Below are 27,211 nucleotides of genomic sequence, written 5' to 3' on the forward strand. Positions count from 1 at the left end.
GCTGAGGACATAATTTTTTTGCAATAAAGTTTTGACCTAAAGTGTACTTTTAAATCCATTAATGGCAGTTAGGTACACGCAGGGCTTAGTGAGGCAAAATAGTCCCCGAAAAAAAATAAAACCCAAATTTATCACTATTTTGCCATCATTAACATTACATATAAAACTCAGAGGACCCGTGAGGTTCACTGGTGGTTATGGATAGTAAACAAAGTGTCTGTATTGTGTTGCAGACATTGTGACTCCTGGTTCCCATCACCACTACTGTAAGGAAATCTGAGCCTCTATAATGAACCGTTTCACATCAAGCCACTCTGAATGACTTTGTTTACATCTCAAGGACCGAACAATGTAAAAAAAGAAGGAATTTCTCTTTAAATGGGTTCATTTTCCACTGAAAAGACGTATATTTGTACCAACTACTTAACTTTTTTAACCCCTTAAATGGCCAGGGCCCACCAGCAGGCCCAAAAAGTTTTTACAAACTTCAATAATCTAACAACAGCTCAGCCACATTAGCTTTGCACTGAAGTCCCTGGAGTTATTGAATAATAAGGCTCGGAATAAAAAATAAACCTGGGATTTTAAGGGGTTAAACCAGAAAAACATATAAAGCCACAAGAGTCAAAACAGGAAGTAAGGAGTCAATGCACCTTCCAGAACATAATATAATAGCTCCCTGACTAAAGATGAGGACATACCCTTGAGGGTACCACACCAGTGACCAGTGCTGAAACCTGAAAGCCACAGATTTGTACTTCTTTCTGAGGGAGTATGAGATTTTCTCACAGTGCTGGTTGGTAAATTACAGGTAATCTGGGTCTTTAATCTTAATTACTCTGTGTGCTACTCACCGCTTTGTCGGTCAATAGCAGAAACGATCCAGCTCCCAGATACCGAAATGTGGGCAAAATGTTTTGTCTGGCGCAACACAATGTAATCTAGATGTCTAAATGATGGAGTTTGCATAGGGTGAATGAAATCGTAATGTGTTTGTTGAGGCTACTCAACACATTGTGAAATTATCTTTATGGTTCACACCTGTTTTCCAAGCCGCATGTGCACAAAGCTCAACAATGCCATCCCCACACCCTTTTCAGAAGCCACTTAATCGCACCTAACCGGCCAAACTGATAGCACCCCTCCTGTACAGTCAGCGCCTATTAATTCCTTAACACTGCTGGGAGAGGCCCAGAACCTTTGTACCATTCAACATACATCGTTTAAGGCCTCCAAAATGTGTTTCAAAGTATACTGGAAAAGCATGTCAGAATAGACTCCTTATATATTGTCAATCCAGTCTGGTTTTTCCTATCAAAAGTCAATTTAAGCCAATCACTCAATTTAGTCATAAAATAATTCATAAAAATATGTTAATTCAAGTCGTGTCAGATTTCTTAAGCTGTAAGTTTAACCCCTTCAGTGGCCAGGGTCTGCTGGCAGGCCCAAAGTTTTATTACACTCTTCTATAAGCTCAGGAAAAGCTCAGCCAGTTTGCACTGAAGTCCCTGTAGTTACTGAATAACACACCTTAATATGTAATAAGCCTGGGATTTTAAGCGGTGAATTCATATCTCAAACTCTCTGAATTTGCTGTATTCATCTGAATCTGAGCTGCAGGAACCAAGAGCCCTTCAACCCTTAAACCCCAAACTTATAACCTAGTTCTGAATCTTACAGGTTTTGGCACGATTTAGTCATTAAGATGTAAACACAGTCATTCAGAGTGGTTTGAGGTGAAACAGTTCACTGTAGCGAAACTTACAGACTCACATTTCTTGGTCACGCTTTATTTAAATGGTTCCTTAAAGATGATCTACTGATACTTAAGTTATTAATAATCTTTCTGGTGATACTGGTGATGATTATCATTAACATTAAGGTTAGGCTTAGGTTTAGTCATAGGTGTAGGTTTTGCATTGAGATTACAGGCAGCTTTAGGTTTAAGATTAGGGTTAGATTTAGTAGAAATCTTTCATAGACAACTTCAAGTTCAGTTGCATTTCATATATATATTCATTTGAACGATGAAAGACAGACGGAGCATCTTCAAAGCAACTACAGTGAACCATCCAAATAAAGTGTTACTGATGTCTTCACAGTGTTGGTGATGGGAACCAGGGCTCACAATGTCTACAACACAAATTTTATTTACTATCCAAAGCCATCAGTGAACCTACACAAGCTTTCATATGTAATGTTGTAGATGATAAAATAGTGGTGAGTCTAATAAACACATCATAAACACGTATCTCCAAAACGTTACCTTTACAGGAGAAGGTACAAGCGTTCTCTACTTTTAAGGCAAGTTAAAAGTAACACATTTATTACAAGCTACTTTGGAGCGTTTCTAATAGTCAAGTCAAGTCAAAGTTTATTTATAGAGAGCTTTTTACAACAGGTAAAAAGGGGCAGTCGTGGGCTGGAGGTTAGGGAGCCAGCCCTGTGACCGGAAGGTTGCCGGTTTGATCCCATCGACTGCCCTTGAGCAAGACACCTAACCCCCAATTGCTCCCCGGGTGCCGTGGATAGGGCTGCCCTCTGCTCCGGGCAAGAGTGCTCACTGCCCCCTAGTGTGCATGTATGTGGGTGTTTCACTGCACGGATGGGTTAAATGCAGAGGTCTAATTCCACAGTGTGCAACACACAGTGACAAATGGTTGTAAATTCTAAGGTGTTGTCACAAAGCAGCTTTACAGAAAAATCAGCGTCCGAGACCCCATAAGTGTCGCCGGTGGCAAGGAAAAACTCCCTGAGAGCAAAAGGAAGAAACCTTAGGAGGAGCCCAGAGTCAAAAGGGGAACCCATCCTCCTCTGGTCGACAATAGAGACCAGACAGTGCTAGTATAAACTATTAGAATACAGAAACAGGGAAAATGGTCCGTTCCCCATGACATGGAACCGCAATGTAAGGGTCAGTTGCTGAGCTCAAATGATGCTGAAAAAAAAAAGTAGATATTTGTTTTTCTTTAGCGACAACGTGTTTCTTTGGGGACTAGTTTGTCTAATACCACCTGGCATCTACGCTTCCTCCACGAAAGGATAAAATAAACACATTACAGCCAGAATTTTATCACACAGCTATGGTAAAACAATGTCTCCGACATCAGGCTGTGTATTCGTAACCGTTTCATGTGGACCTTTGTGAGGGAGCTTTCAGAGGCATTAAAATGTAGATAGAGAAAACTAACATAACTAATATGTCATTTCTGCAGCTACGAGAATGAGGAAATGAAGCGTGCATGTTGTGATGTTGTACACTAGAGTCATATATAATGTCCCTGTGAATTGTTGTTTTGAGAAAGGAAATAGACAAATACAAGGAAAGGAAAGAAGAAGAATGTTTGCTCTGGAATACCGAAACTGGACATGCGAGATGTGGAGTGAAGTTTTATGGGCTGAGTTTATAATCTGGAATACTTGGATTGTAAGAAGCAGAAAATGCCACCAACTTCTAAGACTGAACTTTGGAGCTGTGGGAAAATATCCCAGTAGATTTTTTTCAGAAAACTGAAAGAGAGCGTCTTGAAAAGAACTAAATACTGAAATATTTTGTCTTTTTCTGTTAAACACACACGTCTTCTGCCTTTTTTCTTATGTTTAGCACTTATTTTGACTGGAAATGAACTCTTGTGTGATGTTGCTGTGTTTGTTACTCAGTGGTCTGGTGGGCCCACCGCATAATTGTTTTTTTAAATCAATTCAGCCATAATAATTTATATAAAAATACCAGATGTTTAAATGAGCACAAGTGTCCAGCGTAGGGTTCTACTTTAGCAGCTGGAGCCAGTCAGCAGCCTGTCCATGTTGTCCATCCTCCCACACACACACACACACACACACACATCTACCCATCCACATATACACACAGACACACACACACACAGACTAACAGCAGGCCACGTAGGAGGAGAACAGAGTGAAGGACACAGCACCTCCACACTTTTACTCCCCGCGGGTTCAGCCCAACACCACATGTATAATATAAATGTGTGGGGGGTGAACAGAGTGAAGACCCTGAAAATGGGTTCTTTTATATGTTCTTCACAGAAAATGAGCGAAGACCAAGAATCTGGGGTTGAAATAATAAATCACTCCAATTTTTTCTCTTGGCATACACTGAAAATGGGTCCTGACCTGAACACCAGACAAGGGATAAATAAAATAAAGGTCTCTTTTATTTACTTTTACTCATCCCCCTGTACAACACATATGGGACGTAACATTATTCTGGCTTTTACGTACTTATGGTTATATATGGAACATGACCCTTTGTCCCAACAAGGTATAAAAACAAACCTGTGTGTGCAGGTATGCTGGCAGGGGTGTGAGTGTGTGTGTGTGTGTGTTAGGCTCAATGAGCCGTGGATCAGGTGGACACGTGAGGCTGACTGCCAAAATACTTTTGGTTTGGAGGGAGGGATGTAGGTGGGTGCACACGTTTGTTTGCTTCACTACAGTGATCTTTCTCTCTCTCTCTCTTGCTCTCTCCCTCCCTCTCTTTCTCTTTCTCTCACCCTCCCTGAATCTGTGACACACCTTCTTGCGTGCAGCTCAAACTCTTCTCCTTATCGCTCTCTCCGTCTGACGTTGGCTCTCACTTTCGCGTGCTTCAGAGGGAAGATAGCAGCCTTTTCTTCCTCACACTGATACAGTGCAACTCAGCCAGCAAAAGGTCAGTGAAGTCTCTCTCTCTCTCTCTCTCTCTCTCTCTCTCTCTCTCTTTCTTTGACATTGTTGCATTCGTATGGTCTTCTTACCTGTATATCTGCTACTATCATGTGCTGATCGCTTTGTAAAGTACTGGCCGATGCCGGATGCACTGAAACTTCATTTAAGACGGAGCCGTTTGCAGCGTGTCATTCTTTCTTTCTCTCTTATTACAAAGTCTGATTCAGAAAACGGAGATGACAGGTCTGATATAGCCAGTTTGACTGCATCTGCACGCTTGCACGCTCATAATAATGACCCAATCTGGTGTGCTATGAGAGCAGATTGAGGTTTGGATAAGTTTGCTTGGCATGTTGCTCGTTATACAGTTATCAGCCAGCGTTTCTGAAAACGATAAAACGCTGTCGGCTGTGTTTAGAGGTGACATGATATCCCTTCTTTCCTGATGTTGATACTGATCATGAATCTGATATTGATATCTAGAGCCGATACCGATATCTATAAAAATGACTAAACTTTAAAATGGGCTATTCGTGAATGAAGCTCATGCCCTACACTGTTCTCGCGTTTTATTTCCCCCTGGGGTCTATTTTTAAAATTTGTGTGGGTTTATTTACCAAAAACAGTCCTAAATGTTTTTTTTACATGACCTCTCTTTATCCCTGGTTGGTTTGATTATAATGCATCTAAGACTGATGTATGTAAATGAGCTCTGCTCTGACTGGCCGCCTTACTCAAAAGCAATCCAGGCTGAAACACTCCTTATGACTTCAGCATGAGTGGGAGGGGCTAAATCTGTTGTAGGCTGAACAGGTGGATGTATGTAAATGCTCTGGTTTTTCCTGAAGTCTGGAGAGGCCACGAGGTAGTTATGATTTTCTGGATTGTTATCTTGAGATTACAAGTTATCTTGTTCTCTAAAGGTAAAAAAAAAAAAAAAAGTTGCTATCTTGAAATAACAAGTTAACTATCATGTTATCTCCAGATAAAGTTGTTATCTTGAAAAAAATGAGTTAATGATCTTGTTATCCTGAGACAGAAGTTGTTATCTTGTAATAACAAGTTAATTATCTCGTTATCCCAAGATCACAGTTGTTGTCATGAGATAATGACTTCTTTACCTTGGGATGTGAACATAATAAAGTTGTTATCTTGCGATCACAAGATAATTAACTCGTGGTCTCAAGAAAACAAAGTTCTTATCTTGAATTAACGAGTTGTCTATCTTGTTGTTATCTCGAGACAACAAAGTTGCTATCTAGAAATAACAAGCTACTTATCTTGCTACCTCGAGATAAAGTTATCATGCCATAATGAGTTCAAGATAATGAACTCATTAGCTCAAGATAATAATCCAGAAAATTATAGCAGCCGCTCATGGCCTCTCTGGACTTTGTGACATCACAGAAACAAAGCTGGATTGGCGAGTGAACATCACAATGTGAAACTTTAACACTGTTTACATGCAGCATAAAACCTTTTTAAGGGCCTTTAAAGCCATCATTCCCAAACTATTCATGCAGTCTTACTACTCCAAAGCAAGAAATACACAACCAGCAACACATGACTGGGAGCTATTTCCAGTCGGGTTTGCTTTTTCCTTCCGACATCCAGGCATTTTCTGATGATACCGATGCCCATTGATACTGATACACCATCTCTAGCAGTGTCCAGTTAACGTCCCCTTAAAGTAAGGCCTTTCAGGAGAATGAGCCCACAGAAAGTGCATTTCTGCTAGAGTTTGAAGACCTGAGGTGCCCTCTGGAGAAACTTGGCCCAAGAATGAGCTCAAATATTTCCCCTTTTCATACATCAGTGCCGTGTGTGTGTGTGTGTGTCTGTGTATGTTGACAGCGCATCACACATTCCTTCATTGTTCACGCGAGTCAAGCAGTCAAACTCTCCCAGCTCATCCTCCACAGCGCGCATTGCTCGGGTTTTTGTGCGTTTCACTTGACTCCACGCGTGTTTGTTAACAGTCACGGCAAAGCGCGAGAGGAGAGAGCCGCCGGCCTCGAGCGGTCAAGGATACGGCTGAGCAGGTGAATAGGCAGATGACTGGCACTTTCAATTATTCATCCATTTATTGTGGCCTGGGCACATTGCACAGGCCGTGAGATTTCCTTTCAGAATCAGAATGAATTGCTTTCGGATCACTCAGTCAATGTTTGGTCTGGGCCTCGAGCGCACCGATTAGTCAGCTATTGATAGCGAGTGCACAGAAATGTACAAAGAGTTAAACACCTAAAGGTACGGACCCCTCCCTGTGAGAGAGGGAGGGAGGGAGGGAGGGAGGGAGAGAGAGAGAGAGGGGTTATGTGGGGATAAGCACCACGCCTTTGTCTTTTCAGTCACTAGGACAAGGTTTATCGAAGTTGAACCTGATCCGAGGGAGTCTTTTGTTACAGCGTGGATACTTTTACATTGGCGTGTTCACAAACATTTCAGCAGTAGCCTCCCTCTATTTGCTTTCCTCAGGGGGGTGTGGGAAAGAGGCAGGCTGCACAATGCTCCAGCTTCAGCTACACAATTACACCAACACTAACTCCCTCACCGCAAGCCCCCACTCAAAACACACACCGCTTCGTTTTTGTGCAGTGTCAGGACGTGTGTCTCACCATCGCAGTCATAATCTACAAACATTTTCAGGAGGAGGAAAAGTTGATATACAAGGTATTAGTAAATATCAACAATATAGCAACAAAATATATAATAACGGGTAATAATAACAAAATATCACGTGTGTTAAACGGCTGCTGTCAGAGTAAAAACGCATCTCCATTTTTGTCTGTTGTCCTTTACATTGTGTGTCAATTTCATGACGAATTGACCAAAAGCAATGAACCACAATGACTTGGGAAAATGTCTGGTTCCATTCACTTACATTAAAAGTAAAGTGCGCTTTTTCCTTCTCTTGTAAAGTTACTATTCTGGAGATACGAGACTTTGTGCCGACAGCAGTGATGTACTAATAACGTGTCTCACGCATATTATACATGCTGTACATGCTGTATGTAAACACCTGAATGTGATAGTATGTCTCGTACGTGTTATGTATATAGTTGTCCTCCTAAAAATCTAATATCTTTATTTTTGTCATTTTTTGCTTATGTCTAATTTGAAAGCTCTGGTTGTCCTTTGCATTCTGGTCAAATTTGGTCATTTTAGGAAGAACGGACCCACAGAAATGCTGCAAATCTACCTGGAAAAAAATCTTTTAACACTAACTTACATTACAAGTTAATTCTTCTCCTGTAAAGTTAAAAATCTCCTGTTTTGGAGATACGAGCTTTTGTAATAGTAATATGTTCCATATATATACTTAGAGGTATTTATATACATTATACATGGGGAACATATTATTATTACCAAACCTCGTATCTCCAAAACAGGAGTTTTTTAACTTTACAGGAGAAGGAGAAAACCTGCTTTAATTTTAATGGAAGTCAATGGAACCAGACTTTTTTTTTCACCAGTAATTAGGAGCCATTTCCTTTGGTCTATTCATCATGAAATTTACACACAGTTTGTATACAGCAACCTCTATGGAATAACAGCACGTCTCATTACAACTGCATGTATTGTAATTGGAACAAAAGCTAAAAAATTACATTACAGGAGAACTGAAAATGTTTTTAGTTTTCACTGTGAGTTAATCTAAAAAGAGTTCATTACAATCATCATTGTTTATTCTAACGGTCATTTCTGTCCATTTCTAAAAGCTGCTGGCATCTCCAACTTTAATCCAAAATTTAAATATTAATCAAGGTGAAAGGTTCTGTGTGTATGTGTGTGTGTGTGTGTGTGTGTGTGTGTGTGTGTGAGTGTGTTTTTCCGGTTTGCATATTATTTTCTAAAATTAATCTAAAACCAAATCCTAATTTTAACCTCAGGAACCCAAAAGAAATGGTTTTATTATTTCAGTCAAAAAAAATTAAACATGCATCTTTTGGAAAAAATACTTTACAAAGTCGGGACTATTTCTGTCCTGAAGAGGCATGAAAAAATATTACATTTACACACACACACACACACACACACACACACACACACACACACACACACACACACACACACAACTCAGCGCGCGGCACTTCACACATAGCTGATCATGGACAATGCCGTCCTGAGATGATATCGGTCCGGCTAAGGGCCGGCCAATTTGTTACTCGCCGAGGGACATTTACTGATCATCCAGGAGACAACGAGGCAGAGATTTAGCCAAAGTCCTCACAGAGAGAGGCGGAGAGAAGAAGTAGGAAAAGCAGAAAAGAAAAAGTAAGAAGCACCTGCATAAAACTCCAACTGAAAAGATTGAGGCACCAAAAACTGATGAGACTCAAACACGCAGGGCAGAAAAAAGAAGGCAAAACAGAGCAAACCGGGACCAGCAGGAAGCTCACTTGGAGAAAAGCCGATAGCAGAAAAAGAAAACAAATATTGTAACATCTTCTTTTTCATCTATCAAGGCAGCATCTGCCCAGAAAGGAAAGAGGTAGTGAGTAAAACCCCTACTTCACTACAGAAAGTGAATGTGGGAGTCTAACAAATGACAGCAAGGTGAGAACAAACATATCAAGTTCCCATCAACTTATCTCAAACCATCTGAGATGAGCTGCCCGATAAAAAGCCACCGAGGGTGGGAGTGCCGATCTGGGGTCAGTCTGTGAGTTTTCCAAGCGCCATTCGGTAGTGGGTGAAAGTTGCTGAGGCTGATCACAGGTCGGGGCGGTTTGACTCAGCGTAGGAAAGTCTTTTCTACACTTTTTACTTTCCACGCGCTTTTCACCCCCACCAAAGCACTCTCTTCTTAGATTACATCACGAAATTTATGATAAACAGCATCAGCTTCTTTACACGTCTCACACATTCGCAGTGCAGTCTGCAGTTTTGGTAACACTTTAGATGTGGATGCTGTGTAGATGAGGTCAGCGAAATGCCTATAAAATTGACCTTAACTGTACCTCCACCTCCACGCCTGAGCGTAATCTTGATCTTAATCCTAAATGAACGCTGAAGAGAATCAATAGATGTGTTAATAATCTAAACATCTATAAATGATCTACAGGAGGATCAGTGCAGGGCTCTTTAGTATCATTTAATTTGTTAATGTATTATGGAAAGTGTGCTTTATCATATTCAAAAGTACTTCATCTGAGGTATATTATAGGGCCAGATGTAAACGTTTGGACACCCCTGGGTAAATTACGTTATGACAGTAAGTTACATCGTTACATCCCATATGACTGATGTCAGAAGAAAGCCTCGTATCTCCATTTTTGTCTCTTTTCAGGTTTTGACCTAATCTGAAAATGCCTGTTGTCCTTTACATTGTGTGTAAATTTCACGATGAATGGACCAAAAGAAATGACCTAAAATGACCTGGAAAATAGTCTGGTTCCATTGACTTACATTAAAAGTACAGTATGTTTTTTCCTTCTCCTGTAAAGTTACCATTTTGGAGATACGAGGTTTTGTTCCAGCAAGATATATATGTATGTATATACACGTTTGTGTGTGTGTGTGTGTGTGTGTGTGTGTGTGTGCTGCCACAACTTTTGCACAGGGCACATTTTATAAACAGTAATTGTGTATTAAAGTGTGCAGAAGTGTGGATGTGTTCATTTATTCACACTTCAAAAATGAACAGAACATGTCATTTGACCAGGGGTACCCAAACTTTTGGGCACAACTGTGTCCTGTATCTATTACATTTACCTTTGTGGTACCTAACCTCATTCCTGCTCTTAATCCTAACCCTTAACCCAAAACCTAAACGTAACCTTAGTCCTAATCCTTACCCTCACTGTCAAACCTACCCCCCCCCCACCATCCCTCTGCTTTGAGCTCCATCTTCACGAGGTGTTGGACTGGATTAGAAATTTGCCCTAAATACTCCCTTATGAGGTCGCTTCTGGCCCTGTGAGACTAAACTTCAGGTTCTACTGAACAATAAAACTTACAACATTGATCCAAATGCACAGACGTTCAAACAACAGATCTCCGATGCTGGAAAGTCACCACCCAGCACACCTGACCCATTAGCATTCTGAAAGGACTTGCTTTAAAACACTTTCATATTGTGTTAACCCTTGTGTGGTGTTCAGGGCTGTGGGACCCCCAAAACATGATGATTTATTATTACATCAGCCTCAGATTTCTTCACTCTGTTCAGCCCCCACACATTTAAATTACACATGTGGCTGAAACTGCAGGGAGTAAAAGTGTGGAGGTGCTGTGTCCTGCACTCTGTTCTCCTCCTACATGGCCTGCTGTTCATGTGTGTGTATATGTGAATGAGGGTGGACAACATGGACAGGCTGCTGACTGGCTACAGCTGCTAAAGGAGAACCCTGCTATAAACATCTGGTATTTTTATATAAATTGTTTTGACTGTATTGATTTCAAAAATCAGTAATGCGGTGGGTCCACCAGACCACTGAGTAACAAACACACCAACACCACACAAGGGTTAACAAAAAAAATGTCTCTTGGAAGCAAAATGTCTGTGAGAAAGACTGCAGATGCCAACATCAAGAGTGGAAATGTAGTGGAAAGGAGGACGGACGTGTTCAACACCTCCCACCTGCCATGCTAGGCAAATTAAGTGTTAGGAGTCTAGCCCAAGGACTCCAGTGTGGTGTGGCTGCCTGGTCTGAGAACTGAACCCTGAATCTATCATGAGGAGGGCAGCAGTACCACCCACTACACTTCTACCAGCTGTCCAAACTCAAGCACTCCCTGCTTAGAAGATTTCAAGCTGTCATCTAAAAGAAAGAGCATGAAACCAATTATTAACTTGAATAATGTATTGAGTGCCAGGTATATATACACATTTTACTTTTAATGTAAGTCAATGGAACCAGAATGTTTTCCAAGACATTTTAGGTCATTTCTTTTAGTCCATTCATCATGAAGTAACAGTAACAGGCATTTTCAAATTATGGAAATATGGAATTATGGAAATGACAAAAATGGAGATACAAGGTTTTCTTCCGACAACAGCGATCATTATATATATATATATATATATATATATATTTATATTTATATTCCCAATTTTCTCATAGCCAGTTCCACCCACTAGTAAGGGCTAGTAGGGCTAAGGCTAGCACAGGCTTCCTCTGAGGCCATCGCACACGTCGTCACTGGACAGCTGAACGCACTTGGAGGAAAGCGCCAACCGCCAGATCTGTTACATCAGCTAACAGATGCCTGCGCTGGCTGGCATTATGCTGCATAGTGTGGGGAGACGGACGGGTCATCCTACCCACACAGAGAGCGAGGCCAGTTGTGCTCTCTTGGACTCCTGGCCACGGATGCCTGTAGCATCACCATGGATCATACTCATGTTCTCCTGATGATAGGGCCAACACTTAGACGCTTGCACCACTTGAGAGCCCAGCTTAACAAACATTTATTCAACCCATTTGCAGAATATTACTAAAACAGACTAGTGAGTATTATTCTTGGAGGAAAAACGACAATTTCTTCTTCAGTTAAAATGGTATCAACGTTAAATGCAGACATGTTGGCAGATGGCAATTATAAACCAGCTTTAACCGTGTCGAATCAACAGTCTCGCTGGTGCTCCGTACAACTTGTTAAACCCTGCTGGCAGAAGAGTTATGGTGCATGCATGTCGACTTTGGCCACAGTGAAATGTGTCAGATTGTAGAATCTGAGTTTCTGTGAGCTACCATGTTTCTTATCACTGTATAAAAGATGACGATTGCTTGACTTTTCCTGTGCAAGCTCTTCCAGACGCAGTTCAGATCAGCAAGCACTCATGATGACAGCTTCAGGGTTATCAGTGTAATGTAAAACGCTACTGACGTGTGGCTGAGATTCCTCGCATTTGTACGACCAACAAAAGAAAAAAATATATGAGTCTTCAGAATACATTTTCCATATGTGAAGTAAATGCAACTGCGGCACTGAGATGTTCTACCATTAATGGAAATAGCCTTGTTTTTGTATCTGCCTTAAATGGTTAGGATCACTTTAAGGTTCAGTAAGTACACCCGTCACTGGTCGCTATAACTTTGATAACTTCAGCTTGGAAAGTATTTAATAACCACGACTACTGTTGAGCGCTGTAACAAAATGAGACTCGTTTCTATCCTTAAAGATTTTAAGGGAAAAGGAATGTGGTAAATTCTAGTGAATTATGAGGTGGCGTAATTGTTATTGTTTGTTATTATCGCTATGAGCACAAATGTTTTACGCTTGGCAGCACAAACATCAACCCAAGTTGGGCTGAGCGAACATGTACATGTGTGAGTAAGCAGTAGAGCGATTATGGACGGAAAGGAGGCTGTAGAAGGGTGTCGTGGGTGTGAGCTTGGCCAGCTCACTGACAACAGAGACAGTTTGGGGGATTTACACACACACACACACACACACACACACACACACACACACACACACACACACACACACACACACACACACACACACACACACACCACACCTCTGTCACGATCCAGCCAGCTCATACCGATGGGCCTTCACACAGTGAATATCAGCCCACCTCTCTCTATCTCTCTGCTTTCCTCACTGTTGTTGTTCAGGGCTGCACTGTAAAGCCAAGCTGTGTAGTGCACTAGCCTTGTGATTTCACAATTGGGGTACAATTACGCTCTTGTAACTCCTAAAAAGGAAACTTTACTATTATTTTTCAACATTGAATCCAAGAAAGCATATCTGCGACCATTCAAAAATACAATAATCCATCTCAGGAATACTGTTTACAGTGGCTTAAATGAGTAACAAGGATGAATATCAATGTTGCACGGTTGAGTTTTTTAGCTCAGTATTTACAAATAGACAGTTTGTGAATTCAGACTATGCTTTCAACATGGCGGTGGTAGTATGAGGGAAGACTGATCGAGGGAGGGTGGAGAACTCTGAGACCTTGGGGTGGAGTTCTGGGCAGCCTCCTGCCGGTAGCTAGATGGCCGGACCTCCTCATAGCTGTAGAAGGACTGATGTAGGACTGAGGAACAGGGAGGAGCTGGGTTGCGGAAAACAGAAGGTGAGATGGGAAGACGTTAGATGGGAAGACGACGGGCTTTCAGGCATGTTCCTCCCCCAAAACTTTAGTTATAGCAAAACTACGTAATGTGGTTACTAGCATTCATGCCAATGGCAAGAGGGCATTAATGGTTGTCTAATGATTAACTTCAAATGTATTTATTTTAATAAGCAATTTAGGCGACTTTCAATCCATAATTTGGAGAACAGGGTCGGAACTGAGGTTCATCAGGTCAACATCACGATATCACAAAACATTTTTTAAAGATTATATTAAATACAGAATACATTCTCATTTTAAGGACGAAGACTGTGTGATTGTGATTGTGGAATATTTGCCACACAGCGGTAAATGTGTTCAGCTAACAGCACTGAGTGGATAGATGAGGGACTAAAATGAGCATTTTTCAAAAAATAATACGTTATTGAAGTATTTTATTCCACATATTGCAGGCAAAGTGTAGTTAGAGTGGGCAAGAACAGGCAAACATGCTGTTTTCTCAGTGCTGTAAAGAGGTATTATTAATATTTTAGGCTGTCTAACGTGCTAACATGCACATAAATTTTTGTGAAGGACACTTCTGTTTAAAATGCCCTTCACCTTTGCTTTTCATGCGCATTTGTAAATGCAGTATCAGTTGAACACAAGCGGCCTAATCACCCAGCCAATATTGTGGCGGCTAATGCTAGCCTGTCACTTCACCTTGGACTAGGAAGACATGTCACTCCCATTTCTTGCCTCACCGCCCATCTTAACTAGCCAGAGAAAGAGAGAGAGAGAGAGAGAGAGAGAGTGAAAAGACACATATAGTCAACCCCCAGCCTGCCCTATGGGGACAGTGACTAACAGGGAGCTTCTATTAGCATGTAATTCTGCCCTCGGTTTCTAATAGTCTGACTCACCCTGAAAACCCACAGTTAGCGTCTTCAGCTCAGGGCCTGCGTCTGTGAGGTGAGTTCTGCTTCGCTTTGCTTGTTGTTGGGTATCTGTTTCAGTAGTGCGACCCATATGTACTGCATACATAGCTGAGCTGTTTTCCCATAGAGCTGAACATTGAGATGGCATCATACTAATAACATGGCTAATAACATCAGGCTTCAGGGGTCAGAAGTAACAATGAGCAAGCCGCCTGACAATCAGAGCTGGACACGGTAGCCTGAACCCACACTCAAACAAAAGCATGTTCAGCTCAGTGAAAACTTCTTAGTACATCCACCACGCTTTGGATCCTTTCGGTCGAAAAATGAAATATCAAAAACCTTAAAAGTGAGAGGTGTGAACGATCACCAAGCAGTAGAGGAGCTAAGTGACACCGCAATGGAACACAACCGCATCACAACACTGAAATCAAACCCAGAAAAGGAACCAGTAACTACGTTTTCAGGACTAGAACGGAACGCTTGCCTTCCTCGCTAACAGACTCGAGTAGGAGTCGCTGGCAAATAGTTAGGAAAGTACAAATCATCCACGTTTTACTGCAGTAACTGAGTGAATGTAGCTAGTTACAGTCCAGCTCGGCTAAATGTATTATTGCACATTTAATAAGCCCTTAAATTGCCAGGTCCTCCAATCCCCATGAGAGTGATTTCATCAGTTTGCACTGTGTTTTGCAATGAATACTGAATAATAATCCTTAGGATGCAATAAACCTGGGATCTTAAGGAGATAATGTGCATTGGCTTTTTGAGAAATATGTCCCTGGTATGTACACACACACACACACACACACACACACACACACACACACACACACACACATATATATATCTGTTGTTGAATCAAACCTTGTATCTTCAAAACGGTGACTTTACATGAGAAGAAAAAAAAATGCTTTACTTCTAATGTAAATCAATGGATTTCCACGTCACTTTGAGTACAACAGTGGTTTTTAAGGTCCAGCTGTGCACCTTAAACAGGTTTTTCAGAGGGCAAAGGTGCATGTTTGTATCATTTCCTAACCTGCTGTTTTAAGACAGAGCAATCAAATAAAAAGACAGGGTGTGTGGAGTCAATACGACTTGTATAAGTCCTACATTTGGTGGATTATGGTATAATTATGTTCCCTGAAAGGTGCTGAGATGTACCCTTGAGGGTCCCACCGCAGTGACAGTTGGCCCCTTTTTTCTTAAAGCGTACAAGCAAAATGAGACATTCTGCCATCATCTGGGACTGCAACTGCGATAACGGTGCTCTGAGTGGTCAGCTTGATTCCTCAGGCCTCTCTAGAATGCTGGAAATCAACCTGGCTTCACTGAACCCTTTTCAGAGTAGTCATAAAATGCAGTTTGGAGGAGTGCCCTCTGTTGAACTATTCCTTTTCTTCTACAATAAAGTGTTTATAAAGTTATTAGAAAGCTATAACAGTTTTATCTCGGCACAGCCGTCTATGTGGAGAGGCGTACTTTGTTTTTCACAGCGCAGGGTTCTCTCCCCTCCCCTTTCACCCATTATTGCTCACTAGCAGCTCAACACAGTCACACGTCACACCCAGAGGCAACAGTGTCTTAGTTAATCTAATAACAGAGAAAGATATTTTATTTATATTAATATTCCACCACTAGGGGGCCTGAATGTTGGTAATAGACTGTGTTGTGAAGGATGTTCACCTGTTTCAATGTAAACAGGCCTTTAAACTCTGGCTTTTTTAAAATTCACCCTATTAAAAAGGTCTGAGACCAGGGCGCACGCTTAATAAAGCCACTTACTGGAGTTTTTATAAGATCTCCTCCACTGATCTGATCACAGTCGGCTTATTAAAGCTAGACTGCTCTGATCGAGTGCAGGTGGATCTGAACAGAGGCTGCACTGTACTATTTCCACTGGTGTTGTTTAGGTACAGTGATGGATGGGAATGTTCTGAAATCAACCATTACATTACCGGTGTGGTTCATAATGGCACATGTGAGCTTCTGTAGGTGTTTCCTGTATAGTGCTTGTAACCACGGGCAACCTCTTGACTTTCCTACCGCTGGCGGCCTGTGGGCACCGTTCACAGTTCACCGTTCACGCACAGCCACACTGATCAAACGCGTTATTAAGGCCAATGCAAACCAAAAACGCATCTCGGGAGGAGATCGATGGAACACTCATACAATAAGAGGTGGTTTTGTAATGTTTCTGTAAGATTTCGATTTTGAAACTGGGTCCACCCACTGGTACGAGAGAAGGAGAGGAAAGGAGGAGGGTGTGGGGAGAGAGGGAGGGAGAGTGAGAGAGAGAGAGAGAGAGAGAGAGAGAGAGATGAGTGTGTGGGTTATCACTCACTCTCTCAGTTTAAAATAAGGACACATTGATCCACCCACCCACCCCTCCATATAACCCAATATCTCTCTCTCTCTCTCTCTCTCTCTCTCTCTCTCTCTCTCTCTCTCTCTCTCTCTCTCTCAGACAGATAGGGCAGATACCCTGGCAAAAATGTCCAAATTATCCCATTGCTCCTAAAGGCAGCTGCTATTGGGTCTGATAGTTTGAGATGACGGGCAGAGGGTGCAGTGGATAGCTGAAGATTACCACACACTCACAGTAGTGGTAAGATGGCACAAGACTTTCTGCTGGAAACAGTGATGAGGACCTGATTAAAAAAGTGCTCTACAAAATAAACGCATGAGGGAAAGGGAAAAAAAAAAGATCTGCTAATAGTGTGAGGATTTCATTCTTGCAAAATATCTTGAAAAAAGGTCAAATTGATTGCACACGCTAAGAGCTAAGTGAAATAACGAGTCTCATGAGGACAAAAATGCATATGCTGAAGATATTAAACCTTTTATTGTATGATATTTAATAGCTGTATGAGTCATGTGTGCATGTTTTAAGTTGATTTGCGTTTTTAATGAAAAAAGACGTGAGGATTAACGAGGCGCGTACAAGCACCTGTTTCAGGTATATTTTTATATGTAATGTGAAATCCTGTTTTTTGCAGACACATGCATAAACTAATTTGATGTTAATAATTTTAGGGTTCCACGAGTGTATGTATATATATATATATATATATATTTATATACACACACACACTCACACATTTATATATATATATATATATATATATATATATATATATATATATATATATACACACACACACACACACTCACACACACACACACACACACACACACATATATATATATATATATATGTATATATAGCGCCGCTGTCCAAAGTAAAGCAAGCATCTCCGAAACAGTAATTTTACAGGAAAGTAAGTTACAGACATTTTATTCCAAGTGATTTTGGTTCATTTCTTTTGGTCCATTCATCATGAAATAATGCACACAATGTAATGGACCACAGGCATTTTCAAATTATGTCAAAAACTGAAAAATGTCAAAAGCGCAGATAGAAGGTGTTGTTCCGACAGCAGTGATATATATTGCTCCAAATTAATCCAATTTTTTCCCCTTTACTTCTATTGTAAGTTTTTCTTTTTCCTGAAAAGTTACTATTTTGGAGACATAAGTGGTTCCGACAGCATATTGTCATGTCAAGCAAAAACCCTTGTCTGTCCACTTTTGTCATTTTTTGGGATAATGTAATAAGTCACCCAGTACATTGTGCCAAATTTTGATGGAGTCACGCGACAGAAATGGCCCTAAATGTGTTCACTTTTGTTAAACATTAAGAACGTTTTTCCTTCTTCTACTAACGTTATCGTTTTGGAGATATAAGGTTTGTTCCGACAGCTAACACACATTTATTATCCACGCGTTAGGGTGTCACTGAGAGGATAAAGAGCCTGGATGTAATTTGTGTTACGGTGTGTGCAGTTTAAGTGGATCAGTCAGGCATGTGTGTGTGCTTTAGTACTGATGTGGGTGCATGTATGTGCTGGTATATTGTATTTGTATTAGTATATCATTGATTGTGACTGAAGAGAATGAACGCCTGGATCTAATTTGTGTGTGTATGTGTGTGTGTGTGTGTGTGCGTGTGTGTGTGTGAGTGTGAGTGTGTGTGTGTTGCCACTGCTATGACAGGCATCTGTCTCCTGTGCCCTGCAGCCTGGCTGGTTTTAATTAGGAGGAGCCAGAGAGCCCGAGGGCAGACAGAGGCTAGCTATAATCACACACACACACACACACACACACGCACACACACACACACACACACAGGTTAGACTCCCCCTCATACACGCCTCCCTCTTACAGTCACCCGCCGGAAAATGTCCTAAATCACCTTAGAAGACATCTCAGGACACAGGCAGAAATGCACACTTAAAACTAAAGCGCACAAACTTGCATGCATATGCAGACACCAGTGTTGGGGGGCAACATCTCAGAGACCACCTTTCATTCATTTCAGTTCCAGTCTAAACCATCAGCAAGTTCATCTTTCAGCATCTGGAAAAAAGGAGAACATTTACATTTAACAGAAAATTACAAGACATCTACAGGGGCTTTTTTCCAGACCACCTGGTCAGTCCATCGTTCAGCTTCTTTGTTTGATGTGTCCGTCTCCTTTTCTCAGTGAGGTTCTTCTTGATCAGTTACACGTCCTTTCATACCCACAGCGCTGAGTGGTCTTCTCACAGTAGAAGGATGGATAGAAACACCTGTGGATGTTTTCAGATCTGAAGCAGCTTGATTTTCACCTCCCTCTCAAAGAGGAAAGCTTTAAGTGCTGTTTATCTGATGGGGGCAGTTTTGAGGTCTGTAAGGTCTTCCAGGTGGTTGTTAGGAGGCCCATTTTCTCGGGATGAATAACTTGTACTTGATGGCTGCTTTGACTGGAAATGAAATAAATAAATGAAGGGAGGTCTCTGACTTTTGCACAGCACTGTGTGTCTCAGGGAGGGCAAAATGAATTCATTTAAAACATATATGCAGCATTAGTGCTCTAACATATTAAGATGTTGGGGGGATAAAATAAAACAAAATGTTCACCTGTGGAAAAACAGGCGTATAGATTTTAATCTTTTATTCATGCACAATTTGCTAAATTCAGCAAATAAACAGTAATTGTGCATTATATTAGTGCCTTTGAATATGACTGTATATATAATACAGTGCAGTCTTAGAAAAGACAGTGCTTGAAGGGTTCTTCAGTAAGGAAACTGGTTCTATATAGAACCATGAACACTCAAAAAACCCTGTGGATGATTAACTGTTTCTTTGCAATAGTGAAAGGGTTCTCCAGATCGATGGAGAATGTGCTGTAGATGGTTCAATATAGCACCAAAAAGGGTCCTTCTACTGTTACCATGTCAACCTTGTAAACAACAGAAGAACCCTTTTGGGTGCTATATAGAATCTTTTTAAAAGGGTCCTATATAAAACTATTTATAGCACATTGATGCTCATTTTCCATAAACCCAAAGAACTCTTGCATGACGCAATCATGCAGAGGGTTCTTGCAGGGTTCTTTGAGTGTTCACGTTTCTATACAGAACCATTTTCATTTCCTAAAGAACCCTGGAAGCACCATGGTTTTTTAATTGTGTATGCTTTTGTCTTCTTTTAATGACAGGTACTCATTTTTAAGCAGGCAAACTGAATTAAGTGATGCTTTCTCTGCTCTGTGTGTTTAACACTGTGTGCTGGAAAAGAAGTGGGAGAGAATGTGAGTGTGTGTCGTCCTTGGATATGTTTTTTCCCACCCGACTAGCCCTGGGAGTGGTGGGTGGGTTTGTCTGAAGCGGCAGAGATGACACAACTTTTCCCAGCCTCCCCTGTCCTTCCATGTCTGACCACCACCCTCACGGCCAGCTGGAGATACGCTGGCTCAGACTTGCTCAGATCACTGAACCCTTGTTTGAACAGGACATAACAGAACACACTTTTGATAGGTGGGGCCAGGCAGCCCAAGACAATGGCAAAGGAAATGGAACACAGTCACATGCAAAAGTTAGAACGTTTGATTTTCTGAGTGAAATTGAAGCCTTAACACATCTTCTGTAAGCAGCACACTTAAATATGGAATTTTTATGCAAATTTTTGTTCATAATTGTCATTTATTTGCTAAGATTTTATATATTTACATATACAGTGGGGGGAAAAAATGTATTTAGTCAGTCACCAATTGTGCAAGTTCTCCCACTTAAAAAGATGAGAGAGGCCTGTAATTCATCATAGGTAGACCTCAACTATGAGAGACAAAATGACGAAAAATAATTCAGAAAATCTGATTTTTAAAGAATTTATTTGCAAATAATGGTGGAAAATAAGTATTTGGTCACCTACAAACAAGCAAGATTTCTGGCTGTCATAGACCTGCAACTTCTTCTTTAAGAGGCTTCTTTGTCCTCCACTCATTACCTGTGTTAATGGCACCTGCTTGACCTTGTTATCTGTATAAAAGACACCTGCCCACAGCCTCAAACAGTCACACTCCAAACTCCACTATGGTGAAGACCAAAGAGCTGTTGAAGGACACCAGGAACAAGATTGTAGACCAGCACCAGGCTGGGAAGACTGAATCTGCAATAGGCAAGCAGCTTGGTGTGAAGAAATCTACTGTGGGAGCAATAATCAGAAAATGGAAGACCTAAAGACCACTGCTAATCTCCCTCGATCAGGGCCTCCACGCAAGATCTCAGCCCGTGGGGTCAAAATGATCACAAGAACGGTGAGCAGAAATCCCAGAACCACACGGAGGGACCTAGTGAATGACCTGCAGAAAGCTGGGACCAACGTTACAAAGGCTACTGTCAGTAACACACGACACCGCCAGGGACTCAGATCTTGCAGTGCGAGCGCGTCTGAAGTTTGCTAGAGAGCATTTGGATGTTCCAGAAGAGTATTGGGAGAATGTCATGTGGTCAGATGAAACCAAAGTAGAACTGTTTGGTACAAACACAACTCGTCGTGTTTGGAGGAGAGTGAATGCTGAGTTGCATCCAAAGAACACCATACCTGTTTGTTTCTCTACAAAGGGACCAGGACGACTGGTCCGTGTACATGAAAGAATGAATGGGGCCATGAATTGTGAGATTTTGAGTGCAAACCTCCTTCCATCGGCAAGGGCATTGAAGATGAAACGTGGCTGGGTCTTTCAGCATGACAATGATCCCAAGCACACTGCCAGGGCAACAAAGGAGTGGCTTCGTAAGAAGCATTTCAAGGTCCTGGAGAGGCCTAGCCAGTCTCCAGATCTCAACCCCATAGAAAACCTTTGGAGGGAGTTGAAAGTCCTTGTTGCCCGCCGACAGCCCCAAAACATCACTGCTCTGCACGGAGGAATGGGCCAACATACCAGCAGCGGTGTGTGCCAGCCAGATCAAATACTTATTTTCCACCATTATTTGCAAATAAATTCTTTAAAAATCAGACAATGTGATTTTCTGAATTTTTTTCATCATTTTGTCTCTCATAGTTGACGTCTACCTATGATGTCAATTACAGGCCTCTCTCATCTTTTTAAGTGGGACACCTTGCAGAACTGGTGACTGACTAAATACTTTTTTCCCCGCTGTATGTACCAAAAGAAATGGGCGAAAATTACTTGGAAGAAAATCTGGTTCCATTGACTTACATTGAAAGTAGCGTTGTGGTAGTGTTGGTTTTGTTCTGACAGCAGCGATATGCACGCACACACATACACACACACACACAAATTATATATATATAAATAAATATATATATATATATATATATATATATATATATATACATACTGATTTTTATGCAAACTTTAGTTCATAATTTCTAATTATTTGCTAAGATTATATACTATATGCACACACATACAAATTATATATATATATATATACACATATATACTATACGTATATGTGTGTGTATATGTGTGTGACCTCATTGTAGTTCACTTACCGTTCTTAAGAAGAAATTTCTTTATATATATATATATATATATATATATATATATATATATAAGAAATGTCTTCTTAAGAACGGTAAGTGAACAAGGCCCATAATGAGCAAATCAACATACCTAATAATTGCTAACAAAATGCTGTATCTCTAAAACTGTAACTTTGCAGGAGAAGAATATATTTTTTATGTATATTAATCTGCAAGGTCAGAAAAATCAGTCACTGAGCTGGTACCCTCCCATCACTCAGCTCCTTTAGTTAGAGTATATAATTGTGCCATATTTGACTGCACTACTGACTCCAGACACCACGTCACACCTTTTTATTTCATTTTTCTATTTAAAACCTTCTATGATGAGTTATAAAAACATACAAACTCACACCTTTCTCTTTGGAAAATTAACCTTTAACCATTTAAGGCACATAATTAGACCTTAAGATCATTGTTTGCACCTTTGAGGGTACATTTAATAACATTGTTTGTACCTTACTTAACAAAAAAATCTACCTGTACAGGACCCTTTCGTTTTATTGGCCAATTCTATTGGTCTATTCATCAGGAAATATTCACACAAGTAAAAGGAAACTGGTGATGGAAATACATGGTTTTGATATAGAGGGTTGAAATATTAGTGATGGGAATCTCCAGGCACCTCGTCCAATTCAGGGGCCAAGATACAACTATAATATCCTTTATGCATATTTATTTTTGATTTCTAAAGACTACATTATGATTTGTGTTGTCCTACACTGGTTCAGCTGTGCTGTACTGTATGGAGCATTTCTAAATCTTTTAGTTTTCGATCTTCAGCTCACTTTAGTGTTTCCTCTTCATTAGTAAAGCTGTTGCTGCTGGTATTTTTCAATTAGTAACAACAAATATTTTTTATGTAAACGTGATAAACGCAGATTATGGGGTTTCATGCACTGATGCAGAATCTTTCAGGAGAGAATATCCTAAGAATTGATCGTTTCACTCGCTCATAGATTACTCTGCAATATACAGCATGCTATGAAAATGAGCTTGCCTTAATATCAAGACGTAACATGTTTACTCAGCTCCCACGATAATATGATAGTGTGTCACTGCTTGCAGAGAGACACCTGATTGGTTACATTCAAATCCATGTAGAATGAAACCAACAGCAGAAAAGTAGAGCTGCAGTAAAGTTTAGTTATATTGCACTGATTGTGATGCAGGTACGTCCAGTAGGCCTACACGTTGCCTTCAAGGGGAATTCCCCTGATTTTTCACACTTTTCTGCATAATTCTGTCTTTCAGATGTAAACAAACGCATCAGTGGTTTGACGTGAAATGGTGTGTTTTAAAGAAGTTACTGACTAATAGTGACAAAATGGTGATAAATCCAAAACGTATGTCTCTTTGGCTGCTATTTTGCCTTTCCCATGAAAGTATTAAGAAAAAAAAATCTGTTTTAGGCCAAAAGTTTAAAAAGACATCAGGCAGTGTATTCATAACCACTTCACGTAATAAGTTTCTGTGAGGGAGCTTTTAGAGGCCTTGTTATATCAGACCAGGCAACAGATATAACAGTCATGGGCTGGAGGTTAGGGATCCAGCCTTGTGACCGGAAGGTCGCTGGTTCGATCCCTAGAGCCGACAGCACGTGACTGAGGTGTCCTTGAGCAAGACGCCTAACCCCCAAACTGCTCCCCGGGCGCTGCGGATTGGGCTGCCCACTGCTCTGGGCAAGTGTGCTCACTGCCCCCTAGTGTGTGTGTGCTCACTAGAGTGTATGTGGTGTTTCACTTCACAGATGGGTTAAATGCGGAGATGAAATTTCCCCGTTGTGGGATTAATAAGGGTCACTTAATCTTAATAAATTCATGCCTTGAACATAAACAGGACAGATCTGTATGTTACACCATGAGTGTTTTCCCTCCATGGTAGGTGGAGGCATTGGAAGTAGGAGGAGAAACACGATATTAATGGCTAACATTATTTTGCCCCGCCCACTGGTGCATGGCGACGTCATCAAAAAATCAGACGACCTCATAGAGGTGAAAGTGATTAGATTTAGATGGAAGATGAACAAAACAGGCCTGCTTTAAAGTGATATATATGAAGTGTGCTTAATGGAAAAACGAATTTCTTAAATAAAAGACTTACTGTAGTGTGTAAACACCTCCTCTATACAGTCCATACAGTATATGTGGAAACTAAGCTGCAGAAACAGCCTGTTCAGCATCCACTTTAATGCTCAAATGTAATCAATTTGCTGAAAGTGACGTATCGGCTGGGACAGAAGACACAACATGGCTTGTGCAAAAGTTATGGCACATGGCACAAATAAACATTGTGCACTGAAGCTCGCTGAAGAAAAAAATCCATATTTTCAGGTTTGCAGGCGTCTTTAGTTCTTTCTACGTAGGAAACCAACAAAGCATGTGGGTGGGGGTGCAAACTTTTGCACACGACCCAACATCCATCTAGTCAGCCTACAGTAAATTAGACCCACCCACTCACACTGTAGTTATAGAGTTTTTTCTTTTCAGCAATGACTGCTTTTTGAAAAAGGCCCAATACAGAGCAGCCAATCACAACACAGCTCACATTTATCAGTCTTACAGCACACTGTAGAAACAAAGGCTTGTCAGATCAACCTAACTACTTCATGCCTCAACAAGCAATTGAACTACTTTAATTCAACCTAATAGAAATGGATTGAAAGTGTCCATTTTATTGCAATCTTATTACACCCACACATCTTCTAAGCCGCTTCTCCTTCTGGGTCTCGGGGGGTGCTGAAGCCTGTTCCAGCTGTCATTGGGCGGAAGGCAGGATACACCCTGGACAGGTCACTAGTCCATCGCAGGGTGGACAGACAGACATACACACCTAGGGGTAATGTAGCATGTCCAATTGGCCTGACTGCATGTCTTTGGACTGTGGGAGGAAACCGGAGAACCCAGAGGAAACCCACACAGACACGGGGAGAACATGCAGACTCCACACAGAGAGGTTGTCCGGCAGGGGAATCGAACCCAGGGCTTGCTGTGAGGCATCAGCGGTGCCCACTGCGCCACCCTTATTATTATTAAGGTTATCTTATTATTCTTATTATATTATCCATGTTTGAATGATGGAATCATGTCCATCAATGTTTCATGAGGTTGAATAAAACTCATTTACTTGTTACCACATGAAGTCATTTTTTACAGTGTAGAAAAAACGGATGGTTTAATTTTAAGGCATAAAGAGAGGACAGAAAATCATCATGTGCAAATGAATTATGACTGTTTTTGGTGCGTAAGTAACAAATAAATGCAGGCCCTTTAAATGGCTAGGGTGAAAAAATAAAGGTCAGTTTTGATTTCAGGTTGACTTTAAAATACCAAGTTAGTGTGAAACATTCGTCTCCGACTCTCATCCTCCGTCTTTCCCTCTGTACGTAAAACGTGTATGTGTGTGTGTGTGTATGTGTGTGTGTGTGTGTGTTATGACAGGAACTGAGTGTGATCACAAACAGGTACTGCAGAGTCCAACGCTTACTCAGCCTGTCCTCCTGAGTGAGAACAGTCTACGCACAGACGCACGCAGAGCCACCCAGCAGCGCTGGTTCATGTTTACCATGCAGTTAAAGAATTTTTTTAAACAGGTTGAAATGATCAGCTGCTCATCTTTTCCGTTTTCCAGTAAAGTTAGATACCAAATAAACTCTTAAACAACTACCTAGTACCTAGAAAAGGTTCTATAAATGATTTTTTTTTGCATTTCTGTACAAAAAATACCAAAAAAAAACAGTTCATTTTTTAAATTAGAACCATCATATTTGCTGTATTAATCTCTGGAAGTATTGTAGTAATATTCTTACTCTATTGAAACAAAAGGGTTAAATTCTTGAAATACCCCACAGAAAATGATCCAATCAGGGTAGATTTTTCTCTGCGGTATCTATCTAGATAAAGACCAAGTGAGCTCTTGAAAACATTCTAGGTCCGCTGGAAGTTCTAGATACTGTGAATCGAGCTGTAGACAAACCAGCTTCCAGGTGGTTGTTAGGAATGAGAACAGCGACGGCAACTCTATATCAGGACTCTTTACTGACTCACTGTAAAACTGATACAAGACAAAAAATTTTATCAATGTCTTTTAAAAACTTTAAAAGTCTGTCGTGAATCTAGAAAGGCCAAAAAATGTTAATGTGCATCGCTGTTAGCTTAGTGCCAACATACTACTAGAATCCAACAGGGGTGCTGGCAGGTGTTAGCATTATTGTAAATGTGTGTTTTTCCTCATTTTTGACCACGTTTGGACAGTTATGGAATGAACTGAAGGCCTAGCTGTATTATTCACAGTTAGCCACTGCTTGTAACAACTGCATTTGGGTGCTAAAGAACAGAGGAACCATTTAACTCTTTAAGGCTGATGCACATATGTGTGTACTGCTTTGATATTGTAAACAACATTTCTTGTAAACGACTAGAAATTCATCTTTTTTTTTGATTGTCATACAAACTACATTTTTGAGCTCTCAAACACACAAATAAGAGTGTAAATCACACATCAGTCCTGCTTTATTTCTCGCTTTACTCTAAACCAAGAGTCTTCAATTAAAATTCAATAAGGTCCAGTTAGAGAAAATTTCCTCAAGTGAAGGTTGAACATCATAATGTCCAACTGGCAGCATGACTCAGCGCCATTTACTGTTTACTGAAGTAGCCGAGTAGGAATATCAGCATCTTACACAGTCAAACTGAATATCAGATCA

General features: G+C 40.8%; 1 protein-coding gene across 1 annotated transcript in view; it reads left to right on the top strand.

Annotated features, from left to right (window-relative positions):
- Window positions 1-4,555: 4,555 nt before the first annotated feature.
- The window catches only part of LOC108435470 (zinc finger and BTB domain-containing protein 7C), a 45,605-nt gene continuing 22,949 nt past the window's right edge, over window positions 4,556-27,211 (top strand). Inside the window, exon 1 of the mRNA XM_037546247.1 lies at window positions 4,556-4,675. The gene's annotated coding sequence lies outside the window, so the exon portion shown is untranslated. The remainder of the gene's footprint in view (window positions 4,676-27,211) is intronic.

Source organism: Pygocentrus nattereri, chromosome 16 (assembly GCF_015220715.1).
Source record: "Pygocentrus nattereri isolate fPygNat1 chromosome 16, fPygNat1.pri, whole genome shotgun sequence".
Taxonomy (NCBI): Eukaryota; Metazoa; Chordata; class Actinopteri; order Characiformes; family Serrasalmidae; genus Pygocentrus; species Pygocentrus nattereri.